Source organism: Peromyscus maniculatus, chromosome 4 (genome assembly GCF_049852395.1).
Source record: "Peromyscus maniculatus bairdii isolate BWxNUB_F1_BW_parent chromosome 4, HU_Pman_BW_mat_3.1, whole genome shotgun sequence".
NCBI classification, from domain to species: Eukaryota; Metazoa; Chordata; class Mammalia; order Rodentia; family Cricetidae; genus Peromyscus; species Peromyscus maniculatus.
The window spans coordinates 35,093,472-35,111,820 of NC_134855.1; the positions used below are offsets into that span (position 1 = coordinate 35,093,472).

The 18,349-nt window shown below is 42.0% G+C and overlaps 2 non-coding genes across 2 annotated transcripts; one reads left to right on the top strand and one right to left on the bottom strand.

Annotated features, from left to right (window-relative positions):
- The first annotated feature begins 2,071 nt into the window (after nt 1-2,071).
- Trnaa-cgc (transfer RNA alanine (anticodon CGC)) lies at nt 2,072-2,143 on the top strand. The gene has a single exon. It is a non-coding gene; the product is annotated as a tRNA-Ala (tRNA).
- A 292-nt stretch (nt 2,144-2,435) lies between these two features.
- Trnag-gcc (transfer RNA glycine (anticodon GCC)) lies at nt 2,436-2,506 on the bottom strand. The gene has a single exon. It is a non-coding gene; the product is annotated as a tRNA-Gly (tRNA).
- Between the last annotated feature and the right edge of the window lie 15,843 nt (nt 2,507-18,349).

The following is an 18,349-nucleotide window of genomic DNA, read 5'->3' on the forward strand; positions in this document are numbered from 1 at the left end:
TGGGGATGAGATTCAAGTATCAGTCTAGTTTCACAGCCTTCCTGGTGATCCTGATGTGTGCTCAAGGTTGAGAACAGCTAACTTAATACTAGACTTCTCTTGTTTACATGGAAGGCATGTGGCCTTCAGCCTTAGCCACACATTGGAATCATCTGAAAAATTTTTAAAAGATACTGCTGTAAGGAAAATGGAAAGACTTGAACACTGGATACAAATTTTCAGTTATAAAATGAACATTGGGATATAGTGCATGATGTAGGCTTTGATGAATATGATAATTAAATTGCAATCATTATATGATGTGTATATATACCAAATCATCACATTATAGCACATGTGTATGAACACACTGCTGCTGGACTCACCCTTCAAGAATCTAACTCAGGTGGTCCAGGTTTGGGCTCAAACAAACAACTGCATCTTTTTTCAAAAGTTGTCCCAGTGATTCCAAGGCACAGCCAAGAATAAGGAATAAGTCCTCTTCCTGGACTGAAAATGGACACCTTAACTTGTAGCTGACTTTGAGGGAGGCATGAGCGATACCTGCCAGATCGCAAGTGCTAAGAGCTGAGACAAGATAAGTGAACGCAGTACCGCACACAAATGCCACTTGCTTCAGAAGGAGGTTTGAGCTACTTCTAGTGGTGCAGGCCTGGGATTCCAGCTCTTTTGGTGGCTGAGGCAGGGGCATTGAAAGTGCAAGATCTGTTTGAACTACAGAATCCATGGCCATCCTTGGACAACTTAGTGAGACCCTGTCCCAAAATAATGAAGTGAAAAAAGGACTGGGAATGCATCTCAGCACAGCACTTGAATGGTTGTCTATTATCTCTGAGTTCAGTGTGTAATTATGAAGCTTGTGGTTACCCAGTGACTGTGACATTTCTACTTTCCGGTCTGCCTTTTGCAGGGCTGACCTCTGCACAAGCCAAGGTCGAGGCACTCCAGGCCCTCACTCTGCCGCAGCATTTTGGCCTCAACCTTACAGGTTGGATGGAAATAAGCTGACATAGCTCCATCTACACCAGATACCTGACCCCACTGCAGTTAGCGCCTGAGACTTCTACCATTCGGCCTCACCTCCTAGAGTGGAAGCAGTTTTAAACGCACCCGGAAGGGACACACACCTCATTTCACTCACAGCCATCGAATCATCTAGCTTGCACCCAACCAACTGGAACTTTAGGGATGAGGCACGATTAGGTCAGGGAAACTCGAGGGTATTAAAACAGTTATATTTATATCAACTAATTGGACATACATCAGTCAATCTGATTGGCCCAAGGTGTAAATACCAAAGGAGCAAAAAACCCATCTAGAGCAGATTCTCCACCCTACCATTTATACGCGCCTAAGCCACCAAGAAGGAGGCAGCATCATTTTCTTTCAGTTTGCGCTTCATGAAAAAAGAAGAGTAAATAGCAAAATCATTTTTTTTTTCAGCTGCAAGAGTTGACCATAACCTCCACCTAAAGAATCCATGTGGATCTGGTCCTCCAAAAGGCAGAGCAGAAATGTTAAAGTCACTGGGTAAACCGGACATTGGATGCGGTTTTCCTGAGACGTAGGTTTCCAAAGGTGCAGGATGCCCAGATAAATCTATAAAACTCTTCAATGTAGAGACAGGCATAAGCAGCAATAGGTCTCTTGGGTCACCTGAGTGGTACCCGGACTTGACCTCCTGGTAGAGTCCAGGGTCTGTAACCTAGCTGGGGGAAACGCTCAGCACCAACCGACAGGCCTCCGGGATCTCCGGCGCCTGCGCAGTAGGCTCACGGAGTTGGGTTCGGGAAGGAACTGAGAGGGACGCGGTCCCGCCCCTCTGGTGGTTCAGAGCTCTGGGCTCCGGCCGGTGCTGGCATCGCTGAAGCTCGGCTGGCGGCTAAATTTCAGCTGCCGGCTCGCTGCCCGGGGTCGGCCCAGACGCACCAGGAACGCAGGCTGAACTGGGAGTACAAAGAAAGAAATACACCGTAGAAACTTCTAATAGAATGAAGTCAGACCAAATCCCTTTAGCCTAGCGCTCAGTACACTGAATGAGTACCCTTATTAAGACAGCATGAGCAGGCTGGGGGATGTAGCTCAGTGGTAGAGCGCGCGCTTCGCATGTGTGAGGTCCCGGGTTCAATCCCCGGCATCTCCAAGCAGCCTTGGTAGGACTTTTTCTTCCCTCTCTCAATACATAAATGGACTCCATACCTATACTATTTTGCTCACAACTAGAATATCGAAAAACAAAAACAAACAAAAAGGCCAAGAAAAATCTGCAGAATATAGAAAACCGGCTTGTGATTGCTGGAGAAAAAAATGAAACGGAAAGTTCGGAAAGAAAACTCGTAGTTCTTTCTTTTCCTCACTAATACCAATAATTTTAGAAAAACAAGATTTGAGCAAAGCGAACCTTGGGGGTGCTGGGGCGGGGGAAGAAAAGGGACTGCATTGGCCGGGAATCGAACCCGGGCCTCCCGCGTGGCAGGCGAGAATTCTACCACTGAACCACCAATGCAAGTACAAAACATTCCTCCTCTCTCATAGTATACTAGGAAATATTTCCATATGAGCCCTTAAATTTGTTAATTATGTGTTTATTCATTCAAAAATCAGAAAGAGGAACAGAATTCTTTTGTTCACTTTATATCTCATTTACATACATTGTATTTGGAAATATTTTTTGCCAATCACATGATTTAGGGCACGGCACAGAACTTAATTCAATGTTCGCTAAATATTGGCAAAACATTAACATTTTAAAATTCTCACTGTTCTAACTTTTGTTAAACTTTGAGTCTGATTTGTTTTTTGTTTGTTTGTTTGTTTTCTGTCCTTGGCAAAGGACACAAGGGAAGATTTTGTATTCTGTATATAATTACATGATCACCAGCCCATTTTCAGATGCTTTGATCATATGTGTATGTATACATACATACATATATACATATATGTAATATATATTATATTATATATATCCCACCCCTTCTAGTTTCATCAATTACTTTAAATACTCAGGCAAAATTACATGGTGGAAATTTTTAGGGATTGGGAATCGGAATCAGGGATCAGAAACTTGTAGTTATTAGGAGAATGTTGAACTGTCATACCGACCCCCAAAGAACTGGGGGATCATTAGTCTCGCCATGTGACCTGGATTCTCTAAATGGTCCCTGTCTCATTTGTGAAATGACAGTCTCAGGATCTCTTTCAACTCAGGATGAGTCTGAAGCTTCACTTGGCTTCCATGGAAAGGGGCATTGCCAAAGACCCAAAACCAGTATATACAAGGATAAAGTAACAGAGGGGGGAAAATGAGTTCAGTGTAAATACCAATTTGTAATTCGTAGAAGACTGTGGATTTGGGCAACATTAGCTTCGTTATCTTTGGAAGTAAATTTCGGACAATTTTGAAGGACCTTTGACTAGTCAAGGAAGATTCCAGGAAAAAAAATGAAATAAAATAATAGCTGTACTAGTGCTGACTGTATTGGAGGCTTGGCGAGTATGTGGCAGGTGGACTTCAATCTGGCGGAGTAAATTACTGCAACCTAACAAAGGCTGGCGCTGAGACTTTTAGGGGCATGATTGGCACCTGATCAGTATCACGTCCAATGTCTGAGGGCTTGGCCACTGCCCCATCGGTCCACCGGAAATATTGCATCGTATCTCAGGATGTGATACATTCAGAATAGTTGGGTGCAGCTAGAGAAAGATTATAACTAGCCACTGAAATAATGTAAGGCTTCACACAAGGAGATTGTTTCTAAGGAGGTTTGAGTGTGTGGATAAACAGCAGAACTGGAAGGCAAATGAATTATAGAGTCACAAAGAGTGAAAGGTATAAGATATTGGAGAACTGGAAAATCTAAACTCCAATCCCAAGCAAACTGCGAAAGAACAAGGTCAAACCACTTTACTCCGAACAGAGTTTGTTCTTTGAAATGAGAGAAATGGGGCAGAAATGGAGTTTAAAATATCACCGTTGAAAGGACCCGACCTTCCGATGCTGTTATAGGCCAGTGAGGAAAGCCATGGCTTCCTTGTCCTGCACCTCAATTTACCAGATCATTTTAAGCCACTCATTTATTAGCATTTGCTTACTAGTTTGTAAGCCAGAAACTTGGGAGGGTGGAAGGGAGGGAGAGAGGGAGAGGGGGAGGGGGGGAGGGGGAGGGGGAGGGGAGGGGGAGAGGGAGAGAGAGAGAGAACTTTGAGACTACAGCTGGGTGGGGATCATAACATTAAGCAAAGTAAGCCAGATGCAGAAAGACAAATATATTTTCTTTAATATGTGCAATCCAGATCTACTCTGTGTGTGTCTGTGTCTGTGTAAAGTGCATTATTCACATGTGAAAATGTCATAATTGAAGCCCATTGTTTTTATGAAAAATAAGAAGCTGAGGGTGATGGCACACACCTGTAATCTCAGCACTTGGGATGCTGAGGCAGAGGGATTGCCTCAAATTCAAGGACAATGGAGTGTACAAAGCAAAAGGGGGGAAAAAGGAATTACTAGAATGGGTTTATGGCCATAGGAGTGGTTAAAGAGAAAATTGATAATTCAAGAACTAATGGGTAGAAAATGGAGACTGTACCCTTCCAGAGAAGAACCAGAAATGTTGCAGTGGTCAGTGATTTTGCTATCTGTGTGATCAAGCATGCAAAGCTCATAAAGCTGGCCCACTGTACCTGAACATGGGCACGCACTCACACTTTCTCTAGTCTGGGCTGCTCTCTGATTCACAGAGACTGTCCCCACTGAGACTGAAAGAGAGAAAGAGAAAACACAGGCATGGCGTGAAATTGTGAAATATTACACAATGCCTTTGGGCTTACGTTGCAGCAGAAATATCTTTGGGTGCTTGCTCAAGGTACCAAATCCAAAGATGGAGTTGGCTAGGCTCTGAAATCCAGTGAGGCTGAAGCCGTTTGAAGGAAGTAAGCCATTAAGAAATAGAAGTAGTTGGTATAATACACTCAGCAAAGCAATGCCCTTTTTTTTTCTTTCTCTCTCTCTCTCTCTCTCTCTCTCTCTCTCTCTCTCTCTCTCTCTCTCTCTCTCTTTTTAAGCTGTGAGTGATTGTATTGATTTAATACACGAGGCTTATTTCTGTCCCAGGTTAAAAACTAGCCCTGGGGAAATGGAGGAGCCTGTCATTTGGATTGCCCTTTACTGGCTGGGAATTAAATCATTACTTATTCCATTTTAGAATCACAAGTAGTACCCTAAGGCCTACTTTCCTAAGGATGAAAATCAGGGCATGGAAATGAAGAACCCAGGTCTAATTCTCACGTGCAGACACTGAAGATGTGGCCGTGTTTCCTGGAAGGCAGTCATTGAGAGTCATCTGCTTGCATTTTCCAGTTCTCAGGCATGTCCAATTAGTCAACAAGTCTGAGTTTGCTATCTCAAAGAAAAGCTAAATTCTGCTCTTCCTTCTCAGATCAGTCTCTCCTACTTTGTGTAGATGATTATCACCTTACTCCCTAGACTGAGGATACCCACATTTCCTTTGCCATGATACATGCAGCTACTAGTTGAATTGTCTCTCTCCCTTCACCTATTTTTCTCTCTTCTGCCATCTCTTCCTCCCTTATTCTTTGAGAATTCCTTTGTTCCTTTATTATTGATTCTAAAATTGAATTGGTTTCAAAGCCCTACAGAGTATGGAATGGAGATGAAAGTGTGAATTCATCACCCTTCTGATTCCCATTTTTGGGGGCAGTATTTATTCAAAGAGTCTCGGTGCCATGTGACCACCACTATCTATTGGCAAAAAGGAATGTTGCCTTCCTTACCAGTGACTCTCTTCTTCTAAAGTCATGTTCTGTCTAAAATGTACACACACACACACACACACACACACACACACACACACATCTATGCATAAAGCAACTTATGCCTATGATTCAAAATTCAACTGAAAACATGGGCATTGGAAAGTGGTCTTTGTCCCACCTCCTCTCAAGAGATACAAACATTTCATTTAATTTAAAGCAGAGACGGTGCATGGTGTACGTGACATGTGTACATGGTTGTAGCCTCAAGCTTTGCTTTTCTGCAGAAACAAAAAATCATCTTAGAAAAAGTTCCCTTAACATAGACAGCTACATTTCATAGAGGCAGGGAGCTCTGTGTACACCCTTTAACTGTCTTTTTACAGGTTAGGAATTAAGACATTCATTTTCCCATTTCTCATTTGTAAGTACTACCCTAAGACCAAGTTTCCTAAAGCTTAGAATCAAGTCATGGGAGTAAAGAATGCAGCTGCAGTCTTCACAGATGTGTGAAAATGGTGGGAAAGCACATTTCCTAGAGGCTGGGTCATTCCTTCAGACTGGTCTTCAGCAGGGGATGCTCAAACTACTCCCCATATTATGTACTTGGAACAATGCTGCAGTCAATACTTTGAACTAGTACCATTCTGCATGATTATAACATCTGCAGAATAAATTCCTGCAAGTAAAATTGCTGGGAGGAAAGCTGAGTGTTTATTTTCAAGACAGAGTTTCACTGTATAGCCCTGTCTGGCCTTGAACTCACAGAGATCTTTCTGCTTGCCTCTGCCTTCTAGGTGCTGGGATTAAGGGCATTCACCACCATGCTAGGAGTAATCTGGGTATACAATGTAGCCCTGAGTAATCTGGATACATAATGTAGAATTACATGTCAGAGAAATCTATTTTTTTCCACATTTGTAACATTTCATAGTATTAACTGTCCTGGCCTGTATTCTATTACTGTAATAAATACCACACCAAAATGCAGCTTGGGGAGGGAAGGGTTTATTTCAGATTACAGTTTACAGTCCATCATGAAGGGAAGTCAGAGTAGAAACTCCAGACAAAAACCTAGAGACAGGAACTGAAACACACGCCATGGAAGAAGGCTGCTTACTGGCTTGCGTCAGGCTCATGTTTAGGACTTAACACCTCACAGGACCACCTGCCAAAGGATGGCATCACTCACAGTGGGCTGGGTCCTCCCGCATCAACCAACAATCAAAAAAATGCTCTACCAACGTGCCCATAGGCTACCACGATGAAGACATCACCTCAGTCAAGGCTCCTTCCTCCCAGGTGACTCTAGTTTGCGTCAAGTTGACAAAAACCAAGCCATACATTAATCTCTTATTCCCAAACGTCAGTGATTTCTAATTTCAATCATTTTCCTAAATGTTGCTAGATTCAAAGGGGGAGTTTCATGAACGTGTAACATATGAGGTTGAGTGAGGATTTGAACTTATTAATTCTTTTCTGTTGCCATGCTGCAGTTCTTAATATTTAAACAGATATCTTTGTGTGCTTATCTTGCTAAGGACCATGCAAATTAGTTGGACCAGTCCTGAGTACATTCTCCAGACTGCTCAAGTGTCACCCTCCTTTTCCTATTGCAACCATTCACTCTTGGTTCCATCTCTCATGCTGCCGGTGATGCCCACAAGGATGTTCACGGTAGTGTTACTTCTGGGGACCACCTCAGTGTCTCCTGGGAGAGGGAGAAAGTGAATCAGAATGTTTGCCATGGACTTGTCTGTAATTCTTTGTGAATACCCAGAACAACATGACAACTTTCAAAAATATTATTCAGTGAACAATATGCACTATGAAATGAGATATAATACAACAGCTGACAGAAGTTTAAAATCATTTACAAAAAATAGTACAGGCTTTTCCATATCACGCATAAACAATAGGATGTGTGCTATCACACACAAAGATAGTTTCTGAGGAGGCAAAGGAAATGTAGTAAAGATATGAGAAAAAATTAATAAATAATCGGAGCCGGTGGCGTTTGCCTTTAATCCCAGCACTCAGGAAGCAGAGTCAGATAGATCTCTGTGAGTTTGAGGTTCGACTATCTACATAGTAAACTTCCAAGCCAGTTAGGGCTCCATAGTGAGACCTTAGATAGATAGATAGATAGATAGATAGATAGATAGATAGATAGATAGATGCATACATACATACATAGATGATAGATAGACAAGATAAATAGATAAAGCACACAACTCCCACACAAAATAAGACAGACTGTGGCCTCAAGATAATAGCTTATCATGAACAGGAGTGACATTAAGTTATCTTCTGTGTGCAACAAATGAGTTCCCCCAACAGAAGAAAAAGGATGAACATTAAAAAAAGAAGCAAATGCATTGTGATAATGAATCTTCCATATCAGCTTGGCCGGACATAGAATTGACTTAGAATTGCCCAGAAGACATGCCTCTGGGAGTGTCCGTGAGGATCTTTGTGGAGGGATTTAGCTGGGCATGAAAGACAAGCCCTGGATGTGTGTGGCACCGTGCAGGGGGCTGGCATGCCAGACAGAATAAACGGGGCAGAGGGGGAAAGCAGACTGAGGGGCAGCACGGCCTTCTCTGGGCTGGCTGACCGCACAGGTGCTAGGAGACCCCCGCCAGCATTCCTGCAGCTGTGCCGGGCCTATGACGAGTTACCCACAAACCGTGAGGCTAGAAACCTTCTGCCAGCAGGCATTTTACCACAGCTTATGAATAAAATAATTAACATAATATAGCACAACCCTCTATTGGTGGGCCCCGTGTTCTAGACTGGTTCTGGCTTATTTTACTGATTTTCTGGGCCTTTTGCATATTAACAGATTTTTGTTGCTATTCTCTTTTCCTAAGCTTTAGCAATAGTTTTGGTTCCTGTCAAAATTTGCCTCTTAAATATACACTGCTTGTATTTTGTTGCTGTTGCCCTGTTCTTCCTAACACATTGTCCTTGTGGTCCTTTCGTTTGTGGATCTTTTAAATCAACGTCTTCGTATACATCCGCTCCCTGCTGACCTCACAATCAAGATTCTCCTGGCTCCACAGTCCTCGGCTAAGGCTACTGGTGCACACAAACATGCACAGCTGGAAAGCTTATCTGGATATCTACTTGCTTGGCTCCCTCTCCATAATTGCTAATGCAATATTGATGTAATGTCTATCTGCCCAACATTGTCAACTGAAAACACAAAGTCGCCTATCAATAATCATCAATATACAGTAGCAACCAGTCCTTTGATAGAAAATCACAAAAGGAAAAGGAAAACACAAAACATATCACCCTTCACAGCTCACAAGAGGAAACACACATGCCCCCACCTTGGTCTTGAATCTGGCCTCCAGAATCAAAGTGATGAATTCTGCACTTTAAGCCACACAATTACCAAGTAATGTACCAGGTTGTAAGACAAAGGAGACCCAACCAATTAGGAGGACACTGTAGGATTAAACTTTTGACTAGGCAGAGACCATTGTATTTATTTATTAATAACATTAGCGTTAGCCTTACAATTATTGATTTAATCAGTTCTTCAAATTAAGCAGTATTCTGAAATTAAAAGTGGCAAAGTATTTAATAGCAAGAGCCAGGACAGAGGACTGAACTCGTGTGTGTGTGTGTGTGTGTGTGTGTGTGTGTGTGTGTGTGTGTGCCTGAGTGTGTGTATGTGCATCATGTGAGTGCAGGATCCTGCAGAGGTCGGAAGAGGGCTTCTTTTGATCCCCTGCAAACGGACTTATGCCAATTTCTAACTTCCACGTGGGTGGTGAGACCTGACCCAGGCTCCTCTACAAGAGCAGTAAACACTCTCAACCACAGCTGTTGCTCCTAGAACTGAATGACTGAATTTGTTTCCAATAATATCCTGGCTACTACAATAATATTATGTGCCGGGGAACACAGACAATCACAGCTCTGAGACAGAGGAATCGAGATTTTTGAGGCCAGGCTAGGCTACATGAGACTGTATTAAAAAGAAAAAAAAAATTTAAATACAGAAGTTAGAGCTTCTTTTATTGGAGAAAAATGACCCGGCCCAACCATTCTGCATTATGTAAATCTTTGTGCGTTGAGACAGGTGTACAGATAAGACACAAACAGTGCCAGTGTTCATGCTGTGACATGCTTGACACTTGGCTTTATTCTATGCTACTATTTCTTCTTTTATATTTGCCTCTAGATTTTGTCAAAACTATCATAGCCTACTTCAGTTGTTCTTTATTTCAGATGAAAATAGAATGAATGCGTGGCAGATGGAGACCCCTATGCCTGCCAGGAGAGAAATGCCCTGGGTGGCAAAAAGAAAACACGGGTGGTTGGGTACTATTCTGGTGAGCAAATATCAGGTGGGGTATGGGAGAGAGAGACAGAATAGTTCCTGTCCTGTGAAGAAAGTCAAATCATAAGAGGTAAAGGAGGTGAAGAGCAAGCTAAGGTGGGTGGCTTGCTTGCCACCCGGGTCATGGTGATGTGTGGATCTGGGCTGCTGCCAAGGCCCTGCCCTGGGCCAATGGCCCTATTGCAGCTGGGGTCTCTGTTGAGGTTCTTGGCTCCTGTTACCACAGAAGGCCAAGGGGATAGGGCTGCACAGAGTTGGCCCCGCCCCTCACTGGCGGCAACTCTAGGGAGAACTGGTCCCGCCTCTCACTGTTTGCAGCACTTGGGAGAGTGGCCCCTACACCTTACCTGGGCAGCACAGCAGAGATGACCCTGGTCCTGAGGGTGTGAAAGCAGTAGAACCGGTCCCGCCCCTTGCTCCTTGCTGCATAGGGTGAACTAGCCAGGGCAGTGTTGGAGAGCTCACCCTGGTCGTGAAGATTGGGGAGAGCTGGCAGGCTGACCAACCCTGCAACCACCCAGGCCCAGAACCAGGACTATGAGTTGGGCCACCCCAACATCCACCCTATCTGTGATCCACTGGAGCACATGAAGGGGCAGGTTCTGCAGATCCAAAGCTGCAGGATCTCCAGGACACAGGACAACAGAATACCCAAGAGGAGTCCTAGTGAGAACCAAGTATCAGTAGATAGTGTAGCAGAAACCAGAGGCCTCAAACCAGACCGACGACCCACTGTGTCGCACTACAGTCTCCACGATGAGATCTTTCTTCTTTCTTTCCTCTTAAATTTTATTTTATTTTTTTAGGGGGTGTGGGGAGAAGTTGTAAGGGCAGAGGGCAGATATGAAGGGACAGAGAGATGAATGGGATCACAATGCATGATGTGAAATCCACAAAGAATAAATGAAAGTTTTTTTTAAAAGAGAATAAGAGAAAAAAGATGAAAGTAGAATTGAAAATTAATTGTTTTTCTGTGTAAATATTTAATTTATCAACTAAACTATTTTCCTTTTTTTTTTTTAAATAAGTGGAAATAAACTTATTTGTCTGACAGAATTGTTTTCAGGCTTCCAGGATACCTTAATTATGACTGCCAATGTTGCACTGGTCAGTATGTGGAAACACTGCTCCCCCTGCTAGTCACAATTATTAACAACATGGATGAAGAATTTATGGAAAAGACACTCTGCTGTCTTTGATGTTGCAGTCACACACATGACACGAAAACATGATCATGTCCAATAATAAAAATGAGAATGACATTTTGATGTGGAAAAAAAGTAAAGAAAGAAAAGGTAAATAATACCCTGGTTACCAGAGATGTAATTTAAGAAAGCTTAGTAAATATTTTGAATTATTTCACAATGCTCTAGTACCCTAAGCAGGTTAACAGTACAGCTTTTGGAGGAAGGTTCTCAAATAAAATAATGTGACAAACACTTTTTAAAAACAGCCCTTTTAATCCCCAGTACCACAAACTAAATGAATACAAAATGGAAGAGTAAAACAATAACCGCTGGCCCTGAATAAGTTTCTCTAATAATTTCTAGTGTAAATGTTACAACTCTCATTTCATGCTTGTGTAGGGTCTAGGGAGAAGCGAGTGTAATCAGTAGTTACAAAGGGTTACAATCAGAGGGCAAATACAAAATGCAGAGTGCATGGAGCTTTAGGGAGGGCGTGAAAATGTTTTATTTGCATCATTGACCTTGTAGATATTGTGCAAAATCTATGGGTGCTTTGTTTATAAATCATCTTGGTTTTTAAATTTCCTGATTGGGCTGTACATGTGTACACACACACATGTGCATTAACTCTGACACCCCTGCCAAAAAAAAAAAAAAAAAAGGAAACATGGAGGAGAAATTCATGAAGGGTATGGGAGAATGAGGCAGTTGAGAGGTAAACCTCCTTTAGTGCTCACTTTTATACAGCTTTTAATTTTGGACCATTTAAAAATATTACAATGGTAAATTTTTTTATTTATTTATTTGTTTGTTTGTTTATTTTTGGTTTTTCGAGACAGGGTTTCTCTGGGTAGTTTTGGAGCCTGTCCTGGATCTCGCTCCGTAGACAAGGCTGGCCTTGAACTCACAGAGATCCACCTGGCTCTGCCTCCCAGGTGCTGGGATTAAAGGATGCGCCACCGTCGCCCAGCTACAATGGTAAAAATTAATAAAAATTGATGCAAAAAAACCAACTCTAAATTCTGAGTACAAACAGAAACCAGAGTTTGGTGGTACGTTAAAATATAACCATAAAAACACAAAGGAATAAGCTCAAGTAACGTGACAGTGCTTTAACTGCTTATAAGGATTGATCTAAGAAATCGAAATTTGCAAAGCAAGTGGTGGCCTGTGCTAGACAGTGGAGCTCAGAGAGCTTCCAGTCTGACGACAACCTGGAAGACTCTCTCCTTCACAAAACAAAGGGAAGCAGAAATGCAAAGCGGTACCAGGCTTTCTGGGATGCTTTGGATGAGACGCCTTTCATATTCTGGGGCGTCAGAATACTTGGTCCTCAGTTGGTGGCCCTGTGGGTAGGTTTAGGAAGTATGGCTTTGCTAGAGGAAGTATGACGTCAGAGGAAGGTGGACTGTGAGGTTTCAAAAGCCGTGAGCTGTTTCCAGTTTACTCTCTCTGCTTCCTGTTTTGAGTTTAAGAATTGGAGCTTTCAGCTGCTCCAGGCAGCTACCGTATGACGTCCCCATTATTATGGAATCTCACCCTCTGGAACTGTTAGCCCCAAATAAGCCCTTCCTTCTATAAATTGCCTTGCTCATGGTGTTTCATCATGGAAATAGGAAAGTAACCAAGACAGTGTCCATGGGAGGGATGTTGTGTTGTACCTTGTTTCTCACTTTGGAGAGGGAGATTTAAAAACATGGACTGGGTAGAAGCTGAAGATGTATCTCACTGGTCACATATGTGTTTATGGCATGTAAGTCCCTGAATTCTACCTTGAGAACCAAGGGGAAAAGAATGAAAGGACTGGAACTCCATGTAAATGACTTTAAATGGGAAGTTAGCCATATAAAATCATGGCTAAGAAAAGGTTTGTGGATGTTGAGAGAAGGCTCAGTCCATAAAATAGGCATGAAGACCTGAGTTGAGAGAGACCACACAAAGACCCATTTAGAGAGTGAGAGGCCATAACTATAATTCTAGTTCTGAAGAAGAAGAGGCACAGGATCCCCAGTGTGAAGACCAGTCATTGAAATGATGAGCTCCAGGTTCAGTGAGAGACTCTGTTTAAAAAAATAAAGATTGGGGCTGGAGAGAAAGCTCAGTGATTAAGACCATTTGCGGGGTTGGGGATTTAGCTCAGTGGTAGAGCACTTGCCTAGCAAGCACAAGGCCCTGGGTTCGTCGGTCCTCAGCTCTGGAAAACTAAAAAAAAAAAGAAAGACCATTTGCTGTTCTTACAGTGGATCCAAGTTCAGTACAGAGGATCCATGTTCCGTGCCCAGTGCCCACATCAGGCAGGCAGCTCTAGGAGATCTAACACCCACTTCCAACACCTGCCTCTGACCCTTGAGGGTATACACACACACACACACACACACACACACACACACACACACACACACACGTTTCAGAGATGAGAATTTAGCTTAGTAGCATTTGTGTAGCATGCACAAAACCCTGTGTTCAATCCCAACACTGCAGGAAAAAAAAGAAAGCACCAATATCCTATGATCCAGTGAACTGACCCCATGTCTTCATCTTTCTTTCAAAGACCTCATGATTAGTTGGTAATGGCAGCATATACCTTTAGGCCCAGCACTCGGGAGGCAGAGGGAGAAGGATCTCTATGAATTTGAAGCCAGTCTGGTCTACATAGCAAGTACCAGGATGGTAAAAACTATATTGTGAGATTCTGTCTCAAAAACACAAACAAAAAAAGACCTTCATGCCAGGCGTTGGTGGCGCACACCTTTAATCCCAGCACTCGGGAGGCAGAGGCAGGTGGATCTCTGTGAGTTTGAGGCCAGCCTGGGTACAGAGTGAGTTCCAGGACAGGCTCCAAAGCTACACAGAGAAACCCTGTCTCGTAAAAGAAAAAAAAAAAAGAAAAGACCTTCATGATATATTTGGGGTAGGGGGAGGTATGAGGAGAACAAAGACTCAATATGAAAAGATATTTTATATTTAACATTTTTGCAATGAAAATAATGTGTCTAATCATAAAAGGGAGACTGATGGGAAAGGCTAACGGGAGCAGAGTGGTGGATGGGGAAATGCACACTGTCACCGACCAGCTGTGAGTTTTAGCAGGGGCTAAGCCTTTCAGCCTTAATTTTTCTTCTATTAAATAGCAGTAACAGTTCACCTTTACTAGGTTACTCCTTTTAAAATTTTAAATTGGGGATTTCCTATTATCCATACATGTTTCCAGTTCTACTGTGTATTCCCATTTTGTTAATTATAGACAAATCAGTTATCTGGAGCGTTGGGGCCTACAAGAAGGAGATCATGAGTCTGAGGCCAGGCTGGGCTCCATCATAAGACTGAAAAACAAAAACAAGCAAAAGCAGGAGCTAATGATATAGTTCAGTGGTTGCAATGTTTGCCTCTCATGCCAAAGGCCTGAGGTTTATTCCTTATCACTAAAAACATCTGAATATAAAAATTCAGAGGGTAACCATTAGCTTTTAGCTTGGCATTTAATGAGGTACACATCAATATCAAAGTCAAACTAGATGGTTTTCAAAAATGTTTACCTTCCAGCATTTGCCTTGGTGACTTACACAGTTTCATGGTCTAGTCCTCAATTTTTTTAAATTAGTGTGTGAGTGTGAGTGTGTGTGTGTGTGTGTGTGTGTGTGTGTGTGTGTGTGTGTGTGTGTGTGTGTTGTCAGGGGGTGGGGTGAAGTTTCATTTTGCCTGCCATCTAAGGATACAGGCCTTTATGATAAGGAAGGAGTGAACAGGTCCGTAAAGTGAGTGGCTGTTCACACTGTATCGACACTCGGGAAATAAGGATGGGTGTTCTGGTCCTTGATTTTGTAAGTTCAGAAAATTCATTTGATGATTTAGCCAAAGAAAGTCACCCCATACTGGGGAGGTGGCTCAGTAGTACAGCCTTTGCCCATCACACAGGAAGTATAACAACAATAACAACCAGCTGGAAGTAAAAAAGCTGTATCTGAGTCTACGCACATAGAACAAACCCCACAACCAGTTGTTTTTCAGATTGCTTTACACCATCCTCCTGGAATACCATTTTGGTCTCTATATGATGTGTTCCTACATATGGTCAAAGCATAAGGAAGTCAGGCTGGACTCTGATAAGAAAACTGGATTTTGAGCACGGGACATCATTGAGAATTAAATGGCATATGTTTGTAAAATATCTAATATCTCCACATTTGTGATAGATACACATCATCATGGAAACTGGACAGCCTAAGGTCATAGCTGCTCTTGGATGGCTGCCCCTCTAATCCACAGTAAATATCTTTAACTCCTTCACATAGACTTTTTCATATCACAATGCCACTGGTAAAACTAGAGTTAACCACCTCTCTGCTACTTGCTTAGTATATTTTTTTCTGACTATAATGCATCCTAGTGATATTTCACATTAGTTGGATGTTGCCAGGTTAAATTTAGAATATATAATATATGAAGAAAATGTGAAACAACAAGTTCAGGCTCCCACTCCAAAGAAGAATTCTCCTCCAAACATATTCATTCATTCAACAGAGAGAAGAGTCATGAAGGGAATATTGAATTAATCTGTCAATACTGCTATCCAACCTGCCATGGACTGCATTACTAATGAACTTGAATTTATTTCTCATAGTTCTGGAATGAGGAAGTCCAAGCCTGGAGCCACCATGGTAAGGTTTTTGCACCAATCCTCTTCTTGTTGACAGACTGATGAGTTACTGACTGATGTCAGAAAGTGGAGGAGGCTCAGGGTTCCTTCTGTAAGGGCACTATTTCCATTCATGGGGTTTCATTCTATGACCCAGTTACCTTATTACTGGTTACTTTTCTCATCACTATGATCAAGTACCTGACTAGAAACAAATTAAGATAGGAAGTACTCATTCTGGGTCATGGTTTAAAACACATAGTCCATTCTGGTGGTGAAGGAATGAAGGCTGGGGCAGTTCCCACTGTGGCGAGGGACATCATGATATCATGGTAGCAGTCAAGAACCAGAGAGAACTTGGGCTGGAAATGGGGTGTCTACAACCCTCAAGAACCATACCAGTGTACCGACATCTGCCAGTTAGACTCCATATCCAAAAAGCCCTAAACCTTCCCAGACAGAAGCTACCAACAGCTGGTAACCAAGTATTCAAACAAAGCTCTGCCTTTTAATGCTATGACACCAACGGTTAGCATTTCAATATGTGGATTTGGGAAGGTGTTCTATAAACAATCTATATCTTGTTATTGTTAACATAACGAATCAAAGGACCTGCTTTCTCTACACCAGAACCAGCACAACAGGAGCCTGGCTATGGATTCTGGAAATGTCTAGGTCTCTGCTGTTAGATTGGGGTCCTTTTTATGTATATTCTTTTATCTCTTCTTCCCTACGGACCTTGAACTTGCACTTGACCTGCATTCTTGTGATTCCCAACTCCTTTACATCCTACTTCCTGTTCATCTGGTGTGTTTATCTCTTCAAGCCAATACTTCCTAGGCACACTTCAGTTGAGGCATGCCCCAGGTTGACTGCTATTTGCCTATTACATGAGATCAAGGTAATATTTCATACAATTTGATGCTCCTTCAACAATTTCCCATTGAGCTTTCTCCGAGTGTGTGATAATATGATGGGTGAATTCACCTTTGTTTGTAAATACCTTGATTCTTTTCCACCCAGCGTGAGTCATCTTAGAAGTGAAGACACATTTCTAAGTGTGAACAGTGAATAAGACACCCTGATTGGAACTTCCAGGCTTAACTGTGCTTCAGTCACCAACACATTTGTCCGTGTGTTTTCCTGTCACTTGTCCACTGTAAGTGTTGTGCTGCAGTCCTGTGCCATTTGACTGTGCCTTTCTTCTTCTTCACATTCCTGACCACCATATCTGGATTTCATGCTTAAAAGGTCAGCACTGCTATTAGTTACTTAAAGACCTCTTCCTCTTCTCTATATTTCCAAATATACAACATCCACACAAAAAGGATCACATTGGTAAAAGAACAATCCATTTAGTCAATTACTTCAGTGATTAGTAGACAAATTATTCCTAATTTGATGTGGTTCCTTTTTTCACTTCTAAAACTAAGATGCAGTAAAAGAAAAGATATAATTGGTTACAATAAGTAAAATAATGTTTAAGAAACTAAACTTTTTTCAACTAGAACAGAAAACACAATTACCAGAAGTCAGAACCTTCCAATTAACAGCCAAGAAAATGTGTGCTTTCTCTAAATATCACATACAATCAGCAGAGGATTGAAATTATGACTCAAAACTAATACTTCTGGCAAACAGTCTATGTTCCATAAAAGATTTACTGTTCATGCCGGGCGGTGGTGGCGCACGCCTTTAATCCCAGCACTCGGGAGGCAGAGCCAGGCGGATCTCCGTGAGTTCGAGGCCAGCCTGGGCTACCAAGTGAGCTCCAGGAAAAGGCGCAAAGCTACACAGAGAAACCCTGTCTCGTAAAACCAAAAAAAAAAAAAAAAAAAAAAAAAAGATTTACTGTTCGTACAATTCCCTAGTCAAGTAAGTTTTTTGTGAAAAATGATGTAACAATGAAAAATTTCTAGCATTTTTTTAAGATCAAGTATCTGGAAGATGCCAACCTAATCAGGTATTGTCTACTGTGACATTTTGGGTCATTAAACATCAAGTTCTAGCTGAACATGTTGGCACAAAACTGTAAATCCAACACTCAGGAGCTAGAATCAAGAATGTCACTCCAAGTTTGAGACCAACATAGTCTACTTAGTAAGTTCCAGAATAGCTAATGCTACATAGTAAGATGTTATCTCAAAGAACAAATAAACAAGCAAAAAGAAAAAACCCTTAAGTTCTTTAGAGGGGTGTGGAATTCCAAAATATTATTGCCATATCCCCACTCTAAGAGCCTATATCATAGAATTGACAGATGTAAAATAAAAGCCCTAATAGTAGTGCACATCTGTAATCCCAGTACTTTGGAGGCTGAGGCCGGAGGATACCACAAATTCAAGTTAGCCTGGGCTTGAGTCTTAGGTTAGCATGGGCTATGTTTAAAAACAAAATAGG